Genomic DNA, 19,780 nt, shown 5'->3' on the forward strand with positions numbered 1-19,780 from the left:
GCTTCAGCTCAATTCATGTCATCTCAATATAGCCTCTGCTACAGACCATCAAAGTTACTTCAAGATAATTGGTTTTTAGTTGCTTTGCTCATATCAATTGTCTGGATTGCACTAATACACACACACACATTACATTACATTACATGTCATTTAGCTGACGCTTTTACGCTTTTATCCAAAGCGACTTACAATAAGTGAATTAAACCATGAGTCCAAACTCAGAACAACAAGAATCAAGCAAGTACAATTTCTTCAATAACGTTAAACTACAAAGTGCTATCAGTAAGAGCCATTTAAGTGCTACTAAAGTGTTAAACTACAAAGTGCTATCAGTAAGAGACATTTAAGTGCTACTAAAGTGCTACTACGGCTTTACCTTCCCTATTCAAGGTATAGTCAAAAAGATGTGTTTTTAGTTTGCGACGGAAGATGTAGAGACTTTCTGCTGTCCTGATGTCAATGGGGAGCTCGTTCCACCAATGAGGAGCCAGCACAGCAAACAGTCGTGACTTTGTTGAGTGTTTAGCTCGAAGTGAAGGAGCTACAAGCCGATTGGCAGAAGCCGAGCAAAGTGAACGAGGTGGGGTGTACGGTTTGACCATGTCCTGGATGTAGACCGGACCCAATCTGTTCGCAGCACGGTACGCAAGTACCAATGTTTTGAAGCAGATGCGGGCGGCCACCGGTAACCAGTGAAGGTCGCGGAGGAGCGGAGTAGTGTGGGTAAATTTAGGTAGGTTAAAGACCAGTCGAGCAGCTGCATTCTGGATGAGCTGTAGAGGTCGAATGACATTAGCAGGTAGACCTGCCAGGAGGGAGTTGCAATAGTCTAGCCGTGAGATGATCAGAGCCTGGACCAGAACCTGTGCCGCCTTCTGAGTGAGAAGAGGTCGTATTCTCCTGATGTTGTACAGCGTGTACCTACAGGAGCGTGTTATTGCGGTAATGTTGGCAGTCAGGGAGAGTTGACTGTCGAGTGTCACACCGAGGTTCCTGGCAGTCAGAGTCGGAGCCAACACTGAGTTGTTGAAGTTAATAGTCAGGTCGTGGGTGGGAGAGCCTTTCCCTGGAAGGAGGAGAAGTTCAGTCTTGTCCGGGTTAATTTTCAGGTGGTATGCGGACATCCACTGAGAGATGTCGGTCAGACAGGCAGAGATTCGTGCTGCTACCTGTGTTTCAGATTGGGGAAAATGAGAACGTAGTTCCCTCAAGCTGCTGATGTCAAATCTTTGCACTTAACTGCTGCAGCGCGTGCAAGGTTGATGACAACACACACACACACACACACACTCACACACTTACACAGCCTCATACGGCCCACAGGGAGGGTAAGGAAGTGGCGCAGTAGCCATTTAATACCCCGCTGGCCCACTTCCTGCTCTATGCCAGGTGTGCGATACCACCAGATCCTTATTTCCTCCCTTCAGGAACTGGGTATCTCAGGCACTGCGCTCTCCCTCTTCTCATCCTACCTCAACGACCGCACTTACAGAGTAACCTGGAGAGGATCTGTGTCTGAGCCTTGTCCTCTCACTACTGGGGTCCCTCAGGGCTCAGTCCTGGGTCCTCTCCTCTACTCTCTGTACACCAACTCTCTCGGCTATGTAATTCACTCGCATGGCTTCTCCTACCATAGCTACGCTGATGACACCCAATTGATCCTCTCATTTCCCCAATCTGAAACGCAGTTAGCAGCACGAATCTCTGCCTGTCTGACTGACATCTCTCAGTGGATGTCCGCACACCACCTGAAAATTAACCCTGACAAGACTGAACTACTTTTCCTTCCAGGAAAAGGCTCTCCCACCCACGACCTGACTATTACCTTCAACAACTCAGTGATGGCCCCGACTCCGACTGCCAGGAACCTTGGTGTAACACTTGACAGTCAACTCTCCCTCACTGCCAACATTACCGCAACAACACGCTCCTGTAGGTACATGCTGTGCAGCATCAGGAGAATACGACCCCTTCTCACTCAGAAGGCGTCACAGGTTCTGGTCCGGAAATTTACCCACACTACTCCGCTCCTCCGCGACCTTCACTGGCTACCGGTGGCCACCCGCATCCGCTTCAAAACATTGGTACTTGTGTACCGTGCTGCGAACAGATCGGGTCCAGGCTACATCCAGGACATGGTAAACCCGTACACCACAGCTCGTTCACTTCGCTCGGCTTCTGCCAATCGGCTTGTAGCTCCTTCACTGTGAGGCTAAACACTCAACAAAGTCACGACTGTTGGCTGTTCTGGCTCCTCATTGGTGGAATGAGCTCCCCATTGACAGCAGAAAGTCTCTACACCTTCCGTCTAAACTAAAAACACATTTTTCAACTATACCTTGAATAGGGAAGGTAGCACCGTAGTAGCACTTTAGTAGCACTTAAATGGCTCTTACTGATAGCACTTTGTAGTTTAACTTTAGTGAAGAAATTGTACTTTCTTGATTCTTGTTGTTCTGAGTTTGTACTCATGGTTGAATGCACTTAATGTAAGTCGCTTTGGATAAAAGCATCAGCTAAATGACATGTAATGTAATAAAAATAATAAAATGTGTACATTCAGTGGAGTTCCTCTTTACCGTTAAGATCTGACAACAAAGGTGACCCTTTACTTTAAGCCCCCCTCTTCAGCATTTATAAGCACTATGTACACATAATACATTATTTATAACACACTATGATGTAGTTGTACACAACAGCTGGCTTCAGAGGGTGTTCCAGACGTGACAACAGCAAGACTTCCCCGCTCTTCATGTCGAACTTTGTAACAATTATCCCACCTAATCAAACCTAAGGGGAAAAGTACAACGCTATTTTAAGGGAATGGGCGGATCTGATATTGAGTGTTGAGTCCCTGCTTAATATGATTGAAAGCACCAAGAACGGCAAATGTGAAACAGTCATAGATGAAACTAAACAGTCAGTTGCGGACACCAAATACGCGGCATACGCTGCAACACACAAAACGAACATGCACAACAAACATTTAACCCCTCCCAAAGTATAATTCCATCCCTGGCTCCCAACAGTCCCGAAGTCTCTTAATGTCCCCAAAAGAAAGTCCAATGACAAACAAACCCCCCCAAAAGCCGACAAACAAAGTTCAAGACAGGCGGAAACGTGGCAAGGCCCAGTGTGCCGTATTCCTGTGCAGTCTTCTACTTGTAATCCGCCGAAAAACCCTTGCGTCTCACCCCCCACAGTCACATTTTATACCCGATGACAAATACAAATAATATTAATAATACTTGATCCTATTAAAACCTGAGCTCACGCTTCAGGCCACCGATAATCTTACCGGTACGGCACTTTAAGTGTGCAAAGGAAAATAAACAAACAGGTCCTTTGCCGAGACAGACATATGCGATCATTACAATTTGTATCTGTGATCTCATTCCTTCGATGACAATCTATTACGGCATTCGGAGGTTACTAAAATGAATGTGGAGTCGGCGTGTTCATATGGAAAAACAAAGTCGGACACCATAGTTTTCTCTGGCTCTCTCCCAAATCTGACCGGTGATGAAATGGGCTTCCTACATAATTGGCATCATTGACCATGAGAACCCAGAGTTCAGACCAGCAAGCAGAGTTGTAGTCTTACACCCTTCTCTCCACTTCCTTTAGAGCAGTTACCAAAACTCTATGGAGACTGTGTCTGTCATCTAAAGCTTTATTAGTAAATGATTTAATATTAGACGATCATCGATTTAATTTTGTCTTATTGAAACCTGGCTGTGTTGTGAAGAATATGTCAGCCTAAATTAAACATGAATACATATTCATACTCACATTAAAGCCAACTTTAATAATCTCCAGCCCTCTACCGGTACCGATCTATGCTCAAACATAGTAGCCTTAGAAACAGCTGCAAACCCAGATATATATTTAGATAGCTTTTCTCCCATCAATGTTGCCCAATCGATCAAACCAGGGTAGGTAGCTCTTCCAGGAAGCTTGAATCAACCACACAACAGTTTCAGAAAGGGAGAGTGTCTATGTTACCTTGAGAAGGAGGTAAACCGGTCACAAAATGCAAGGTAGTCTTTCTTCAGCAGAGACAACATCCTAGACATCCCTCAATGGCAGGCAAAGCAAGCAACAGTGTGCATCTTCTCTAGGTCCGTCTTCACCTTGAAGATGTAGCCGAGGAAGTTGACTGTACTGGAGTGAAACTGAGATTGTTATGCTTTAATGAAAAGATTGTTGTCCGGGAGGCGTTGGAGCACTGGCTTGGAATACTGCTGGGGCATTGGTGAGGCCGAAGGGCATTGGGAAGATGGACAGATGATACCAATGGCCAAATAATTCTTGATGTCGGTCTTCAAATGGTAAATGGCCTGTACTTGTATTGCGCTTTTCTAGTCGTCCGACCATTAAAAGCGATTTAACACTAGATGCTTTAACAACATTTCCATTTACTCATTCACTGGGGCTACCATGCAAGGTTTGCCCCTCAGGACAAACTAACATTCATGCTCATTCATACATCGCAGGAACAGCCAGTAGGAAAAATGTGTGGTTAAGTGTCTTGCCCAAGGACACATCGACATGGACTAACGACCTTGCTCTCCCGCTGAAGCCACAGTCGCCCAAAGCTTCCCTCTCTGGCCAAGAGACATTGTGCACGCAGCTAGAGGGAAACGGCATATCTCCCGGAGGGAGCTCTAGGGGAGTAAGCTGGTCTTTGAGTGGGTCTGAAAGACCAAACAGAAAGGCATCAATGATACAAGGCAGAGTCATTCAACCCACTCTCAGCTGCGGCGTAGTGCGTTACTCTTCTCCACCCCTGGCTCGCCTGGCTATGTTGAAAATGCTTGAGAATGTCTTAGTGTATAGATCCAATGAATCGCAGATTGACGATCTCTGATTTCACTCAGCTCGACCATAAGGGTGAGCATCGATGTATGCTACCGTGGCTCTCTCCCATGCCTCGGCTCGACCATAAGGGTGAGCACCGATGTATGCTACCGGGGCTCTCCGAAGGATGGAAGGTGGCCTGGAGCTCGAAGTGCAGGCTGCACTGGACCAAGAACGCCCAAGAAGTCCCTGGAGAAAAGTTTGGGTCTGGAGAGGTAAGGAGACAGAGAAGGCGGTGTGAAGCTGACAGTGTCTGGAGCTTCCACCAAGAAGTGGATCTGGCCACCGAACGATGCCAACACCTTCCGTCTCTCCGCCATGTCCTTCATTTATTGACGGAAGGCGGTAAGTTGCTCCTACTGCAGTGAATATGGCTACCCTTAGACTGAAGGGCGGCTCACAATGGGTCTGAGTCCGCTGAGTCCATAGGTGGCCACTTTGTACTGTTAGGACTCGGAACCACACGGAACAGGACTCAATAGCAGACAAAGGACAACGTAGTTGGGTGAAAATTTTTTTTAACTCGAGCAAGGTTTGGTACACAGGTAGTCAGTTACATAGGCAAAGTTATCAGAATCGTCAGGAAGAACTCACTAGTACACAAAAACTGGTCGAGACACAGAGAAAACACAATGGGGAATTGCTGGTAAGCTCACTGGAACAGACCGAGACAAACTGGCACACAACAAATCATTGACACAGACTAAATACACGAGGAAGGCAAGCAACGAGGCACAGGTGGAAACAATGAGGGTGGAGTTTGCAATCACACAGGAGGGGAACACACAAGGAGGGAGGTGTCTGAAACGAGAGACCAGGTGAGTGACAGGAAACACAACAGACAACAACAACTACACAGACGGGATCCTGTGAGAGTTGCCTGGAGTGAGCAGGCAGGAGAGGAGAGAAAGGCTGGTGTGTGGGCAGACTGGCTAAGTGTAAAGCAGAGGAGAGCTGAGAGTGGACAGAAGAGCCAGGTTTATATACAGTTGGAGATATATAAGAGGGAGAGAAGGTCCTGACAGACATATAATTTGCTACTGATAATTCCCTGTTGAAAAAGTACTCTAGTGTGGATTGTTTTAATTCATGAATATTTGTGTGTAAATTGATAAATATTTTTTGGAGAGTATTTTATATATGAATCACAAAACAATACATTTGTTAATCCTTCTGTATGCATTTGTTTATATTGAGAGAGATTTCACCCTCAGTAAAAGATAAGATAACTTTATAAAACAAATTCTTGTGCCAGAGTTTGATCAAATATTATAATAAGAAAAAAACAGTAACAATATAAACATATATGATGACTACAGTAATAAGTATTATTATATACAACGTATCAGAATATTATTACACATTTACACATATGAGTATGTGAGCACAGTGTCGGACTCAATACCAGTTTTGTTATCAGTATATCCACAATTAAAACTACAATTAGTACAATTTACTTAAAAAAACTACTTAAGTATATGTACCAGAGTAAATGTTACTCGTTACCCACCTCTGCAGGTGAAATCTGTTCAGAGCGCATTATCTGTTCACACACATCATTCTGTCAAACACTGATTAGTTCATTATAAAGCTGACCAAATCTGAAAATGGACAACCTTTCATTGTCCATGGAACACACACATACACATGCATTAATTTGGTCACAAACGCAGTATGTGATTGTCCTCATTCCTTCTCCCTCCTAATCACAGGCCCACCAACCCACACATCTGCAGCACCCACTAGCTCCCCCTCAGTTGTCCAGCACCCTCACATCCTCCACTGCCTGCCATTAGGGCTAATTTGCCTGCTGCCAATGCTCTTGTCCTCGCCATCCACAGAGCAGCATTATGGATAAATGTTTTGTTGCCATGGCACCAGGTACTGGTCGCCCTGGGCAGCCCCTGTGGCTGGCTGGCCCATGATTATTATGCCTTTCATAAGCTAGCAATTACAGAGAAAGCCTACATCTCAAAACCCACAAAATACATAATGGCCTACAATAACACATAATTGCTATAACTGCATTTTTCATTACACCTCCATCAACCACTCATATGGAGCCTGGCTGTGCCTGTATTACTGTAGCACACAGAACATGAGCAAAACAGCACTGACTGCTGTTCGGGATTCTCCAGTAGTAACAGTACTTTGTTACCGTAATTAAATATTCTCATAGCAATTGTTCTATTTGCATTTTCTTCCACTAGTTTAAAAAAGAGGTCCCCTACTTCTATGATACATTAAGAGGGAAATAGTATGCCCATTTACTCCACTATATTTTCAGCATGAGTACAATTGAGTACAATTTCCCATCCAAATCATATGAGCTCATAACATATGATGCATTGTTCTAGATTAAAGTACTTAACAGTGTACATAGTAATATGTAACAGTGTACATAGTAATATGTAATCAAGCCATTTTCATAGCTTGATTACATATAGGCCTACCTATTACCTATACATATAGGCCTACCTATTACATATACTTTTACCCTGGCAACGGAGACGCTGGCGAAACTTAATGTTGCTCCGTCTGGGACTGTTTTTATTTGTTTTATTCTACCTTATTTACAATTTAACATTCATTTAAATTATTTTTTATTTTATTTAACAGTGTAGCCATTCTTCCGTTTTAATTATTCTGCAAATGCTTCGTCTTGGATTGTTTTTTATTTTTTTGCTTGCTGTTGGCACCTGCTCTTCACCGCTGCCGTCTGGACAACTAATGTTAGCTGGCTAGCCGGCTGCTACCAACGAGCCAGCCGACTCCCTGCTCCATGCTGTTGCTCTGAGGCTGGTCGCCTCTCAGCTGTCCTGATGTGTGTTCCGATCGCCTGTGGATTGTCCTGACGTGCCTGTCACTTCTCCAGCTCCGGTGATCTGGTCCGTGGCTGGCAATTGCATCCTCCCCGGCTGGCATGGTTCTGCCGTATTCCACCTCGCAGCTCCTTGGGCTCAACAACTTCTCTGCTTCTCCGTTCATCTCAGCCATCAAGGCAGTTGGACTCCTCTGTCGGCCCTGTTACACCGACAGAGCCTCCCGCAAAAAGTTTGTTTACTCCTGGCCTGATCGCTCCACGCTTTCCATCCCCTCCCTCTGGTCAGCTGAAAGCATCGCTGCAGCTCGTCATCACAACAACAATCTCCACGAGCGAGTTGGTGGCACGAAAGTAGGAACTGGTACACCTTTTATTACCTCCATTAGTCCCTACCGCATACCCACTGCAGCACGCTCAGTGGCATATCCCGCTGCTGCTAACCATAATAATTTGATTAGAGTTCCCCTGCAACATCCCTCACTACCTCCAATTAATAGGATTCTGGCAAATGTTGGTCTTTTAAATATCAGATCACTAAATAATAAGTCTTTTTTATGCCACAATTGTATTACTGATAATAAACTGGACTTTTTTGTCATCACAGAAACTTGGTTATCTGAGGGAGATTGTAGACCTCTTATAGAGGCAACCCTCCCTGATTTTACCCACCTTCATCAACCCCGGCTGTCAGGCAGGGGAGGGGGGGTTTGCTATTATTCACAGAAAAGGTTTCAAATGCTCTCCCATTTCACATGGTAACTATACATCTTTTGAACATCTTGGTGTCATGGTTAACTCTAAAGACCCTGTCATAATTGTTATAATCTACAGACCGATAAAGCCGAACTTTTAGCATATTTTATGTCACAATATGACAACATTCTTATTTTAACATACATGTCTGCTGCCCATCTCAGACTCTTGTCAAAGATTTTATGGATACTTTGGAATCTTTCAACCTCACTCAGGCAATACAACAGCCGACACATTCAAAGGGTCACATCCTCGTCCTGTATAATGGTCTCAGCCCCGAACACTTTAAAATTAAGGATATCTGTGTGTCTGATCACAAAGCAATTTTATTCAGTGTGGTTTTATCCCAACTTCCCACAACTCACAGTATACCTGCTCGTTGCCGGGTTTTTAATTCCATGTCTGCTAGCAAATTTTCAGAGAGTTTTACTGCTGCTTCTTTAACTGCTTTTAATCCACATTCTGATACTGAGGAGCTGGTCTCTCTTTTTAATCATACCTGTCAGACTGTCCTGGACTCTGTTGCCCCCTACAGGGTCAACAGGTTAAACAGAACACCACAGCCCTGGCTAAATGAAACCACCAAAGAACTTAAGAGAGACTGTAGGAGAAAGGAAAGAAAATAGGAAAAAACTGCCCTCCACATATTTTATGATATTTGGAAAGAGGCAATGAAGATTCAAGAACCTCTTTGAAGAATCAAGAACCTTTTTCTTCTCCTAAACAATCATTCAAACCCCAGACTCTTATTCAAGGTTATAGATACGGTCATAAACCCCTCCCCGTCATTTTATTGATGCCTCACAAGAGATGTGTGAGAAGTTTTTACATTATTTCAATAATAAGGTAAATGAAATAAGACAACAAATTACCCCTCCAACCCAAGTTTTACATGCCAGTAGGGACATTCAAAACTATTTTAGTCATTTTCAACCTGTATCATTGCCCTTTTGATCCCAACTTATATCACACATGAAATCAGCCACATGCAGCCTTGATTTTATTCCTACTAAATTTTAAAGGTTATTGGCACTGTAGGGCCCAGTATTTTATTAATTATAAATAGCTCCTTAGCAAGTGGTACTTTCCCATCGATTTTTAAACATGCAATCGTACAACCTCTTTTAAAGAAACCTAAGCATGATCCTTCTGTTGTTTCCAATTTTAGGCCAATTTCAAAACTTCCATTTTTATCTCAACACAACTCCTAGAGTTTATGAATCATAATTGTCACAGGGGGAACTCTTGAGGAGGACTCAGACGCAGAGTAGAGGTTCAGCTGACAATCCTTTATTTCCAACAAAAATACACAGGGAAATCCCTGGAAACAAAAAACTCCTCCGAAGAGGGATGAACGGGGAAATGCTCTGGCTAAACCCATAGAGCTGGGAAATACAAAAAAATGGGAAGCCAACAAAAACCTATTTTAGCGAGGAAAGGAGAAAATAATCAATCACTAAAAAAAGCTCTGAAATAATTCGAAGAGCTGTGAAGCAATAAACGGCGCAAGGCCAACCAAGGACTCTATAACAAGGTTCGGTACAGACAAAACTATTACTTGGACTTGACAATAATATAAGGCGGGTGTGCAAGACGAAAGGACCTGACACACTGGCACAGGACAAGGGGAGACGCCGACTATAAGTACACATGAGGGAAGTGGGGAAACAGGTGGACACATCAGGAATCAGGGAAGACAATCAGACTGGTGACACATGAGGAAAGGCAAGGAACCTGAAACAAGAGGAGAGTTCATTTCCAAAATAAAACAGGAAGTCACAAAAAAAATATGGAGACAGGACAAAAACCCAACTTGACATACAGGTGTAACAATAATAACATATCTGAGAAATTTCACTGCTATGCACTTCATAGCACAGAAACTGCCCTCCTCAAGGTAACTAATGACCTCCTTTTAGCAGCAGACAGGGGGGAGAGCGCAGTTTTAGACCTTAGTGCAGCTTTTGATACTGTAGATCACGCCATTTTAATCGATCGCCTCAAAACCTGGGTTGGCATCAAGGACACTGCACTTGGCTGGTTTTATTCTTACCTTTTAGAAAGATCGTACTCGGTCACCATAGGTAATTACTCGTCTTCCACTTCAGCTCAATAACTCCAAATCAGAAGTCATATTATTCAGTTCCCCAAACAATAACACCAGTCTCATCAAGAGTCAACTTGGTCTCCTGGCTGCTTATTTAAAACCTGTTGCCAGAAATGTGGGTGTAATGTTTGACTCTAAATTACATGTTGAATCACAGATCAAAAAAATGGTCCAGTCCTGCTTCTTTCATCCATCCATCCATCCATTATCACCCGCTTATCCGGGGTCGGGTCGCGGTGGCAGCAGGTTCAGCAGGCCGACCCAGGCCTCCCTCTCACCCGCAACACTTTCCAGCTCATTCTGGGGGATCCCGAGGCGTTCCAAGGCCAGCCGGGAGATATAATCCCTCCAGCGTGTCCTCGGTCTTCCCCGGGGCCTCCTACCAGTTGGACGTGCCCGTAAAACCTCTAATGGGAGGCGTCCAGGAGGCATCCTGACTAGATGCCCGAACCACCTCAGCGACTCGACTCCAAGCTCCCCACTGATGTCCGAGCTCTTTACCCTATCTCTAAGGCTGAGCCCGGCCACCCTACGGAGGAAGCTCATTTCGGCTGCTTGTATCCGAGATCTCGTTCTTTCGGTCACGACCCAGAGTTCGTGACCATAGGTGAGGGTTGGAACGTAGACCGACCAGTAAATGGAGAGCTTTGCCTTCCGGCTCAGCTCCCTCTTTACCAAGACGGACCGGTACAGCGCCTGTTTTACTGCTGCAGCCGCACCGATCCGCCTGTCGATCTCCCGCTCCACCTTACCCTCACTCGTGAACAAGACCCCGAGATACTTGAACTCCTTCGCTTGGGGTAGGCAGTTTGCCCCCACCTGGAGGGAGCAATCCGCCGGTTTCCGGCAGAGCACCATGGCCTCAGATTTGAAGGTGCTAACTCTCATCCCTGCCGCTTCGCACTCGGCTGCAAAACACCCCAGTGAATGCTGGAGGTCACGGTCCGAGGAGGCAAACAGGACCACATCATCCGCAAACAGCAGAGAGGCGATCCTCTCTGCTGCTTCTTTCAATTAAGAATAATCTAAAAAATCAAATCCATACTGTCACCCTCAGATCTGGAATAAGTCGTTCATGCACTCATTTTCTCCCGACTCCAACTAGTCCAGAATGCAGCAGCTCGGCTTCTGACTGGTTCTAACAGACGGCATCACGTTACTCCAGTCCTGGTCTCTCTCCACTGGCTCCCTGTTAGTTTTACAATTGATTTTAAGATTTTGCTGATCACTTTTAAAGCACGCCTGGGTCTGGCTCCAAGATACATCATTGAAATGTTAGCCCCATATGAGCCAGCTCGCAGCCTTAGATCCTCCGGTGGGGCCCTTCTGGCCGTTCCAAAGTCAAGGCTTAAATCAAAGAGTGACTGTGCTTTTGCCATTAGAGCCCCTCGACTTTGGAACGACCTAACTGAGGGGATAAGGCTCGCAGAATCAGTAGCTTCTTTTAAATCAGTAGCTTCTTTTAAATCACTTCTTAAAACCTATTTTTATCGAACTGCTTTCAAGTGATGTCGTCCTTTTATGCAGTTCTTTGTTTCCCCTATTTAATTAGTCTGTTCTGCTTTATTTTGTATTTTTCTATTCCTCTATTGTGTTCATTGCCTATATGGCGTGGTCTCCTTTGCCTCCTGTATTTTCTGAGATGTTTACTTGTATTGACGTTATGTTTTGCCTTGCTTCTATGTAGAGCACTTTGTAAACCTTGTTTTTAAAGGTGCTATATAAATAAAGTTATTATTATTATTATATATATCGTGACCATTTGCAACTATTAAAAGCTGTATCCATAGTCATGAATCTGTGAAAATATTTCAGCAATACAATATATCATCTTCTAACAAGTGGAACCTTAAGTGCTGTCTACAAATGTGTACTTTACTCGTATTTCCATTTTATTTGCTACTTTCTATTACTCCTACACTACCTCTCAGAGGTAAATATTGTACTATTTACTCAAATATATTTCTTATAGTTGAATATTCTACTTTTACTCCTCTACTTCTCAGAGGTCAACATTGTATTTATTGCTCCACTACTTCTCAAAACAAAAAACACAATTAGTGAGTCATTTCATTAATTTGAATTTATTACATCCATGTATTATGTTCAAGTAGATCCTCACATCTTTTCTCAGATTCAATGTTCATTTAATCCCACTGCTGACGCAAAAAAAGTATTCTTCATTACATTACATTTCATTTAGCTGATGCTTTTATCCAAAGCGACTTACAATCCTAACCCCCTGATTGAAAGACGGACCTGCTAACCACTGACCCACAGTCACTCTTCAACCCACTACTTTTCAAAGGAAAAATTTATTCATGAAATTAGTGAATGTAATACAGTAAATTAAACACATTACTATCCAACACTGCTTATCAAAGCCCCTCACAAATGGCTGCTCTGACAGCATAAGGAGCAGTCTAATTTACTTACATTGTATCAACACATAAAACAGATCGAAACACAATTAACTTCAGTTCATGTCTGTATAGTAATTCCTGAGACTTTAAAATTCAGCATACACTCCGCCTGGTTATATGAAAGTCACTAAAATAACAAGCCTCTCAGTGCACTACCCATTGCTCACTGACATGCCTGTCCAATTTATCTAATGGATCAGTAGATACAAGCACCATCAGCCTCAGAGGATCCCTTCACAGATTCCACTACACTGACTTAAGACCACAAAGTGTCTAAAAGTGTCTCATGGCAAGACTATACTACAAGACTGATACAACACGTAAAGTGAAGTGCTCATTGTAGGCGTGTCAACATGAGGGTTACAGCTAAATAAATATACACTATAGAAAACTATTGCCAGCCTTCAACAATGTTTAATGTCTCTTGTATTGCATGTGTGTTGCATGAGTTCAATTACATTTATTTAGAATGTGGTCAATCCTTCTGTGCAACCCGGCTGATAGTCACACACAGACACACAGTCCATACACTCTCTCACACTAATTCAATAGGCAGAAATGTATGGGCAAGGCAGATATCTAGGCATAACAAATGTTTGTGTCCCTCAGCACCCACACACACACACACACACAGTGTATAAAACCTACTACAAGTGCCCGATTATTATCATAAACAAGGTTAATAATGCTCTATTTCTCAATGAGCAGATATTGTATTGCAAGATAGTTTGAAAGAAAACATAAAATGCAAATATACTGTAAAATGAAATGCTTTACATCTGTTTTGTAGAATAGCTGATTGATACAACTGTGCCTATTGGGTCAATTCCAGCTTCCTACAAATAAATATAAAAAAGAAGGTAGAGTATAGACCCTTTGCTTGTTAGGCTCTATGAATGCAAATGCTTTAGTCTTTTTTCTTAAATCTGTTTAATTCTGTCTGTTTGACTGGCAATCTAAAAAGGTATTTTCAAGCTTGAGTAGTATTGTGTTACATTATTCATTCTCACACACCGATAACAGAGAGGGAGAGAGAGGGGGAGAGAGAGGGGGAGAGAGTGTAATGGTGTGTGTTGTGGATGCCTGGTTGAAGAGATAAGGCAGTGATGGATTTCTATCAATTGGCCATTGTCAAACATTTTCAATCGCTTTCTGCGCAAACTCACTCACACACCAACATACTATATATTTAGTGTGTGTATATGTATGTATACCTTGTGTGTGTTGGGTTCCCCTCAGCCTCCTATCAGTCTCTGCTAATGCTTCATTCTCATGTTAACCTGCAGTCTGTGTCTGCAGTGTGCTGATAAAGCTCCCTTTGCATGTTGAAAGGCTATTTTGCTATCATTGTTCAGAGGTGGCAGGGCCTTCCAAGTGACTTGTCAAATGGTCAGCTACACCCGCCGTTCCCATCACCACCTTGCAGCCATATCCCCTTCTCCACGTCTAAAACCAAATTTCAAATGATTTATGCTATCTTTTATCAACAACCATGTCGCAGTGGCAAATGTGTACAGTAAGCAGTAGCTTATTCTCATGGTCCCCTTTGAGGGATTCATATCCCTCAAAAGGGACCATCCTTTTTTTGGTAACAATATTACATTTTAGAAAAATCTGTGTCAAGAAAACAAAAACGACCCTAAGTCTACATCATTCCTGTTCAGTTCTTTCAAGCACAGAGTTTTGGGAATAATATATTTTAGGCAGGGTTAGGCTAAGGATTTGGTAACACGTTACTGTCTTTCACAGGCAGAGCAGGCTCCGTTTTAGAGCTAGTAAAGATACATCATATTAAACTAGACAACCAGGGACTTCATTGGTACCAACCATGGCATGCTTGCTTAACTACATTAAGTTACACATGTAGAAAAACTGGAATGGCTGTATTCAGAGCGCTCCCTTGGAAAGCTGCTGTCCAGAGAAGAAGTGCTCCTCACCCAATTGCAAAAATGCAGTTCTCTCAAATGTTTTTTGGATTGTTTTCGATGCTGTTCCTCATATATATATAATATAACATAATATTATATAATCAAAATTTCAATTCAGTTTATTTTATTTTTATTTTTTTACACATTTGCTTCAGAGGGCTTTACAATCTATACACATACGACATCCCTGTCCCAGGACCTCACATCGGATCAATAAAAACTCCCAAAAAATAGAAAAAAAACTTTCACGGGGGAAAAAAGGGAAGAAACCTTCTGGAGAGCAACAGAGGAGGATCCCTCTCTCTGGATGGACAGATGCAATAGATGTCATGTGTACAGAATGAACAACGTTACAGAGTTAAAACACATTCAATGAATATGACAGAAATTATGAATAATGAGTAGTAGGCATGGACCATGATCCAGAAACAGAAGGAGGTAGAGAAGAGGGGGGGGGGGGGGGTGGCAGGGTGCATCAGCAGGGCCATGACAGGGGTCAGGGCGCATTAGCAGGTCCATGGCAGGAGGCGGGCCCACCAGGCAGGAGGCATTAGACACAGCCAGGTCCAATGGACCCTATGAGATGTGAAGTCACAAAGACCCCGGGGAGAAAGTAGAGTTAGTGATGTGCAATTATGAGATGTAAAATCCCCCGTAAGGAGAGAGAAAAGAGGAGATAGGAGCTCAGTGTATCCTACAACGTCCCCCAGCAGCCTATAAGCCTATAGCAGTATTTCTAGGGGCTGGACCAGGGCAAATCTGATTCAGCCCTCAATATAAGCACTATTAAGGAGCAAAGTCTTTTACATTTTAAATGTGATTCTTGATTTTACAGGGAGCCAGTACAGTGTAGCTAATACAGGAGTAATGTGATCTCTTTTCTTAGTTTTTGTGCGTACACGAGCTGCAGCATTCTGGATCAACTGGAGGAACCTAAGAGACTTATTAGAGCAGCCTGATAATAAGGAATTGCAGTAATCTAGTCTAGAAGTAACAAACGCGTGAACCAGTTTTTCTGCATCTTTTTGAGACAAGATGTGCCTGATTTTTGAAATGTTACGTAGAGGAAACAATTCAGTCCTTGAGATTTGCTTGAGTTAAAGGACAAGTCCTGATCAAAGATAATGCAGAGATTCTTTACAGTGGTGTTGGATGCCAGGGCAATGCCATCTACAGAAACCACATCACCGGATAATTGATCTCTGAGGTGTTCTGGCAGAGTAGAACCCTGCAAAAATAATTTTCGATGTATCTGGACTGCTGGTCTAGGCACAGATGGCAAATAAAAAACCTTGAACCTTGAGGCTTGAACGAGTAAAATAACTTCAGTTTTGTCTGAGTTGCAAGTCATCCATGTTTTTATGTCTTCAAGACAGAGTTGGTTGGTCTCCTCTGGCTTGATCGATAGATATAATTGAGTATCATCTGCATAACAATGACATTTTATGGAGTTTTTCCTGATAATATTGCCCAAAGGAAGCATATATAAGGTAAATAAAAGCACAGAACCTTGTGGAACTCCGTGATTAACGTTGGTGGTCATCGAGGCTTCATCGTTTACAAATACAAATTGAGATTGATCTAATAAATAGGATTTAAACCAACTTAGTGCGTTACCTGAAATGCCAATCGACTGATCCAGTCTCTGTAATAGGGTGCCATAATCAATGGTGTCGAATGCAGCACCAAGGTCTAACAAAACAAGTACAGAGATGAGTCCTTTATCTGATGCAATTAGTCATTTGTTTTCTCAATCCTGACAAACTCTTCTAATAAACTATTATGATGTAGAAAATCACACCACTTTCTCAAGGATCTTAGAGAGGAAGGGAAGGTTAGAGATCAGTCTGTAGTTAGCCAACACCTCTGGATTAAGAGTGGGCTTCTTCAGGAGAGGTTTAATTGCAGCTACTTTGAAGGAATGTGGTGCATGGCCTGTTAGTAAAGACACATTAACAATATCCAGCACAGAGGTGCCAATTAAAGGCAACACGTCTTTAAGCAGCCTCGTTGGGATGGGGTCTAAGAGACAGGTAGACGGTTTAGAAGTAGAAACCGTTGAGGACAATTGGTCTAGGTTAATGGGAGAAAAGACATCCAGATATACACCAGGGCATACAGCCGTTTCCAAGGCCACTCCTCTTGATGACAGATCGGCAGTGGTTGAGGGCAAGAGATCACCAATCTTGCCTCTAATAGTTAAAATCTTTTCATTGAAGAAGTTCATTAAGTCATTTTACTACTGAGATCTATAGAAATACACGGCTCCACAGAGCTGCGGCTCTCTGTCAGCCTGGCTACAGTGCTAAAGAGAAACCTGGGGTTGTTCTTATTTTTCTCTATTACTGTTGAGTAATAGGCTGCTCTGGCATTATGGAGGGCTTTCTTATATGTTTTAAGACTATCTCGCCAAACTAAGCGTGATTCTTCCAAATTGGTGGAACGCCATATGCTTTTGAGCTTTCGTGATGTTTGCGGGTCTGAGGGTTATGCCAGGGAGCAAACCTCCTTCGCCTCACTGGCTTCTTCTTCAGAGGGACACAGATCGAGTCTAGTGTCTCAGTGAGCCTGTAGCACAATCGATTTGATCAATTTGGACGTCACATTGAGACGTGGTAATGAATCAAATGCAGAAGGAATCACTTCTTTAAATGTAGCTACAGCACTGTCAGTTAGACATCTGGTGTAGAAACTTTTGACTAACGGTGTATACTCCGGGAGTATAAACTCAAAAGTTGTGAGGTAAAGGTCTGACAGAAGAGGGTTCTGTGGGAAGACCTCCAAATGCTCAATGTCAATGCCACATGCAAGAACAAGGTCGAGGGTGTGGCCAAAGCAGTGAGTGGGTTTCTGTACTCTCTGACAGAAGCCAATGTATATACATACATTTGTGTGTGGAGCTTTGGGACTACTTCACAGACTCTGATCTACAAATGCATTGTGTTAAAGTGCCGGAGAAAGACAACCGCTTTTCAACACATTTTTTCAAAGTGGGAAAACATTTTGTATGAAAAGATATTTAATATTTAATTAAAGTGGCAATCCTTAATATTTCAGTCCTGGTTGATTTATAATTTCTATACCGAGGTCATATTTAGTAGATTTTCCTGTTAATGATGGATGGAATTGCATGCAGTCATTCAAAGTTACACCTGTAATTTTAAGGACAACCATTAAGCATGGTGGTAAAACGTTATTTCATATTATTTGTACATAAACAAAACCAATTAATTAAGTAAATTACCGTAGAAAGAAAATGTCCAAAGGATTTGACGGAAAGATTTTTTCTCCTTCTTCAGATTCTAAATGCAAAAAATGAATCAAATAATAAATGATGTATTATTAAGTAGTATATAGCCTACTTATTAAGTATATATTATAGTTAAAATGACTCCTCACCTTTTACAGCTGTAACGATAAAGTGAAGAACACATTAATGCATCAAAAATTAGACCATTTAGACCTACCATACATATAGTATTTGAGATGGACCATTTGGCTCAATGAGTACACTTTTTTGTACATTTATTGAAGTAACATTTTGAATGAAGGACTTAACTTTTAACAGTCATTTTACACTTTACTATAGTTAATAATATAAACATTCAGACATTGGTTGTATAAATGGTAAAGGCAAAAATGTCACACATACAAAGCATGGTAAATGAGACAGGATCTGTGTTTTAAATATGGTCATGTATGTTGCCAAGAATAGTCTGCCCAGGTTAAAAGTTGTGCTGGGAATAGGGCGGCAGGTATGGTACTTTAAAGCTGACACGGCTAGAGCCGAGCTGAACTTGAGCTGATTGCTGCCCACTGCTGCAGAGGAAATGCACATGGAGAGAGCCTACCAGAACACAGGAAAAATAGACTTTGGGGGTCTGTAATAAAACAGAAACATAATTTGTCCACTTCTTATATACAGTCTCTGGGCAAACACAGGGGCTTTTGCAGAATAACTTACATAGATTCACAAACTTCAACTGAATTACCTTTTTTTAACAACTTTAAATAATTAAATAAATAACTTTACATTGTATTGTATTGAAATACTATTTAAAAAACCCAAATACATTTTAGTAGTGTCCAATATTATGTATTTTATTTTATTCCCAACATTTGTTACCCGAGAAGTAAGCAAGCCCAGGTGATAAAAAAAAAAAAGAATTCCAATCTCCACACTCCTTGGCTGGAGTAATGAGAGAAATGATTGAGGGAGCGAGAGGAGGATGGGTGGAACAAATGCAGAAGTAAAGGCTACAAGGAAAGAAAGTGAGAGGAGAGAAGAGGAAAATACACTTTTCTTCCAGTCCCCGAGCACCTTAAGGGATGAGTTGATATACTGTCAGATCTGGTGGAGGATTATCGATAATCTCAGCCAGGCCCCTTAATCTACCCATTCAACCATCGTTGCATCCTTAGACAGAACCCTGGGCGAGGAGCAGGAGCAGACACATTAATTTAAAAGAGTGGAATGAAGGAGAAGGTGTGTTGTTTTGGGTATGCATGTCCCCGAAATATAGACAGAGGGTGTTTCTCTGCCCAGAGAATTTGAAAAAAGGCCTTCAATTTTCCACTTGAGCAGATTTCAATTTACACACACATCCCCCTCTGTGACTCCATCCTCCCTTTATTATTGATAGCATTTAGGGCGGCTGGGATAAAAGATTGGCCATTTAGTGTTTTCATTTGTTTTCTATCATTGGCAGGACACTCATACAGGACTGGAATGGCTTATTCATGTTATGGCGAGGGATGTAAACTGTGTATGTGGGTATGAATACAGCACAGACACATCTGTGCTTTGTCTGTGGGGTTAATTCAGTAGACTGTAGGAGAAGGAAGATGGAGGCTGATACTGTGCGCCAATATATTCTTACATTTT

The 19,780-nt window shown here is 42.4% G+C and overlaps 1 protein-coding gene across 18 annotated transcripts in view; it reads left to right on the forward strand.

The window, feature by feature from the left end:
* The window catches only part of nrxn3a (neurexin 3a), a 140,520-nt gene that overhangs the window by 54,202 nt on the left and 66,538 nt on the right, over positions 1-19,780 (forward strand). The gene's annotated exons all lie outside the window — the stretch shown is intronic.

Source organism: Cyclopterus lumpus, chromosome 22 (genome assembly GCF_009769545.1).
Source record: "Cyclopterus lumpus isolate fCycLum1 chromosome 22, fCycLum1.pri, whole genome shotgun sequence".
NCBI classification, from domain to species: domain Eukaryota; kingdom Metazoa; phylum Chordata; class Actinopteri; order Perciformes; family Cyclopteridae; genus Cyclopterus; species Cyclopterus lumpus.